Consider the following 4,093-nt stretch of genomic DNA (forward strand, 5'->3'; position numbering starts at 1 on the left):
CAGCAAATTGAGGATTCCGTACCAGCAGTGACATGTTACATGTGTAAAAACCCTTTGAATGAAAGTGATAAAGTTCGTGATCGCTGTCATTTAACCGGAAAATATCACGGGGCTGCGCATAGGAGTTGTAATCTTGCATATCAAAATTCTCCTACTATTCCTAACTCTTCTAGTTAATAAAGAACATTATATTTCTTTCACTAAATGAATAGCAGGGATTTGTCTAAATATAAGATTAAACGACTCATTCCGTTTCATGTGTGATGTCTGGCGAAATTATCAGCGTCGGAGGACTATCTTCTCAATTAGGTTCTCTTACCTTTTCTTTAAAATATTGAATTGCAGCTCGATTTTGACGGGAAATATTAGAAATAAGGGACCATTCCAGTATTACGTAAGCAAGTTTTTGGCTGATTTTGACCCCCCCCCCTTCCCCCTTGTCACCACATGTCAGATATTCACGACCCCCCCCCCATCTTACGTAAGCAATCACTATACTGACCCCCCCTGCGCCTCACTCCAGGAAAATTTTTCCAACAATAAGCAAAGAAAAAAATAAAGAACTTCGATTAAATGATCAAATGAAACATTGCAACGTTTGTAAGTAGAAACTCTTTATTCTTTGGATTGAATTGCTGTCACTTTGGACTAGTTCCAATGACTTAATCAATAAGTTCCTTGGAATGCACGAATATTCTTTTTACGCCTCACATGACCAGGGACTCATAAGCCATTTGCCAAGATTCGAAATAACTTCAGGACCTGACTCGTCCGGCTCAGGGTCAGTTTTCTCCCCCTCCTCTGTGTCAACTTCTCCTTCCGGAATCCACTCTGCATCTTCGGCACCAGTATTAACACTATGAATGATACACATTAATTCCCTTGCTCTCCTTGCTGCGATGCGTACAGGACGTGAAAATCGAGCGTCAGTGCTTAGGGTTTTAAGGGAGTGCACATCTTTGCTGTGCTTCATCATTGACTTTTGTGATGCATGATAAAGATTACATTTTTTGCATATCCTGTTATTCAATTGTAACATACCAGATAGACAGAAGAAATCGTATGGTATTTCTGGGAAATTCGGGTCAGTTGGCTCCACGTCCACCGCGCAGCGTACCAACAAACTAGCGAAATGTCCATTGTCGTCTGACTGTTTGCTTACTCCAAGACTATCGGAGCTGTTGTTCGCTCGAATAGGGGGTGGAAAGAATCCTGATGGTACAATTTTTCGAAGACTACTTCTTGGTGAACCACAGCATTGAACTGATTGACACTTTACTATTTGGAGGAAATACTGACTTTCTCGAACATGATTTTTGTACCAAATCATGTCTACGTCAGCTGGATGATGAGGCTCAGTTGGATCAATATATGTTGCCTCTACAGTATGATCATCGATCATCGTAGAACCCCAGACTTCAGCGAGCACCTTCCCTGCATGAGCGAAATTCTTTAGTTCAAGTTGCGAATCTGTTGTTCTACCTCTCGAATCCAGATGATTTCCAAAATGATCCGACGGTAAGATCAGTCCTGCTAGCTCTCGACTCAATGGTGCCATTCGTCGTTCAACTCTGTTATAAGCACTGCGTCCTGGAGCATGAGTAGTAATGCAGGTCATAACGTTTGAAATGACTCACTGCAAATGAAATTAATTAGTGATACCTTGGATTTTCATGTGGTCCTCCGTCTACATTCATGATCACTACGGGCTTTACATCTCCTTTCTGAGTTCTTGCTAGAGGTTGAAAGTGCTCTATATTAATCAGACGATCGAAATCGGATGCATGTGAGCTTACTGTAGAGGACGAGTGCTTTCCACTCCAGTCACTGCATTTGGTTCACCCATACCTTCAGGGCGGATGCATATGCCAGCATAAACAGATGGAATTAACTTACGTTTCCCCGCTATCACCCAGTCATGATCTGGAAGAGTTATTCGATACTCCATATTAATAATGGAGCCTGCTTGTTCGCAGCAACAATTCCAATAGGCACACGAGCTTTATCATCTTGTGACAAGAAGAACACTTCATTAGGTCCCAGTAAAGATGCCAGACTTTCCAGATATCTTATAGAAGCTGTGGCAAATGATGTATCAGGGTGCATTTTGTGCTGATCTGTTTGGGCTTGAATCAGTTTAACTGGAACAGCGTTAACATGTCTCTTTCCCTCTTGCGATCGTGAATTTCGTGGTAACAGGCGCAAATAGGTTGCACTTCTGTAATGAACATTTAAGAAAATAGTTGATTTAATTTCCCTTGAACATTAAAAATTCCAAATAATTTGGTTCAGTCGAATCTGATCACTGTATCAATCATTAATCTACCTGCTAAGCTGAAATCCCCGCTCCAATAATGCTGCATGAAGATCATCGGGAGTTTTTGTGCTGCGGACAGTTTCTGCTCTTCGTCTTTCGTCAGTTCCACTCCCAAATATCGCAATATTCATGATAGTTGTGTGGAGTAATGATTGATCGGTCTCAATGCACGGTCTCACTGAAAATTGACGAGGCTTCAAGACCTCCTCCACATCGGGATGCTTCTGAATTATTTCATTGAGCCCCCTCTTCTTTTCGTCCCTTGATCGTTTTTGAGAGACGTTGTTCTGCTGTCGCTTCAATTTTTTTTTTACTGCACTCAATTCCCTATTTTTCTCCCTCAGTTGCTTCTCAATTTGATCGTTTGGCAGAGTATCACGAACACAATGCAAATCGAACAGCTGTTTTTCCAAAATACTGATTTTTGATATACTAGCTGCCTGTGCAGGCTTATCATACTCGTGCTGTGATGGATTCGGATCATTTCCTGCGGATAATTCACATTGTCATGTGCTGGAACCGATAGCAATCTTTGAATTGCCTACTTGATGATGTTTCGATGCTGAATCTAACTCGTTGGTAGTGATTCGAAGGGGATCTGTATTTTTAGTTGATGATGAAGATGTCTACAGAAAAAACAATAGAAATAATGAACACTCAAGGAAACGACGATTTTTATCACCTAACTTTGCGTTACAACTGGCTACAGCTGACAATGATTATTGAATGGCATCAATAGACCTACATTTACCTTGACGAAAAAGTTCATACGTCGTGTTTTCTTTGCTGTTGCATCGATCTGAAGTTGGGTTATTTTTTCTTGAACTTGTTTAACAAACTCAGGACCATCTTTATGTTCAACTTTTATCGTATTCCACATCAAATTGACAGATTCCTGTGATAATGCTGTTTTTTTACCTGGATAGCATTTTTTGTAGGCAGCAAATAAATTTTGGTACAGAATGCCTTTTTGGGTCGACATTGTTAGCTAAACTTTTCTGGATATATTGTCAATTTGAATTTTAGAAAAATCGTGACTGCACATACTCAATTTACTGGGTCTCAGTGGAAATATGTAGGATATTTAATCTTTCAAACGATGCTGAAGATCGGATGGATGGTGTTTGCTTTAGGAAAGAGCTAACTGAACGCGTCCAAACCTGTGACTGGAGCCACAACGTATGCTGTTGCTCACTTGTAACTCGCTTAGCGCTCAGCAAATGGCATGTAATTCTAGGCTCAGCCGATAACTTTGAGTAAAGCGGGAAAATTGAATTTTGTCATTGAAGAAAGAAAAACAGAGTGCGTGGAGTCCACGCGCGACAGAAGTGAAACTTCTTTTTAGTATTCTCAAATTTTTTTGTCCAATTTGTTTTTCCTGAAAATTTTTTTTTCGCTTCTCATGCTTGAGAAAGCATTATTATTATGATTATATATAGAAATTCGATGGGATACTAGGAAATTAATAACAAGAAAATTTGAATGACTTTTTTCATTTTTTACCATTCAGCAGATAAAAACTTTCAATTTTCAAGTTCAGATTTTTAATTGCAATTTTTAATTTCAATTTTAAATTTGAATTCCAAATTTCAATTTTATATTAAAAGTTTTAATTCGAAATTTCAATTGAAGTTTTCAATTTTTAATTTTCATTCAAAATTTCAATCTCAAATTTCAATTTCCAATTCAGAATTCCAATTTCAGAATGGAAATTCAAATTTCAGGATTTTCAAAATCCAAATTTTTAATTTTGGAATTGAAGCAAATAAAAAATTT

The sequence above is a fragment of the Diachasma alloeum genome, unplaced genomic scaffold (assembly GCF_001412515.2).
Source record: "Diachasma alloeum isolate Michigan unplaced genomic scaffold, Dall2.0 Dall_scaffold_00411, whole genome shotgun sequence".
Taxonomy (NCBI): domain Eukaryota; kingdom Metazoa; phylum Arthropoda; class Insecta; order Hymenoptera; family Braconidae; genus Diachasma; species Diachasma alloeum.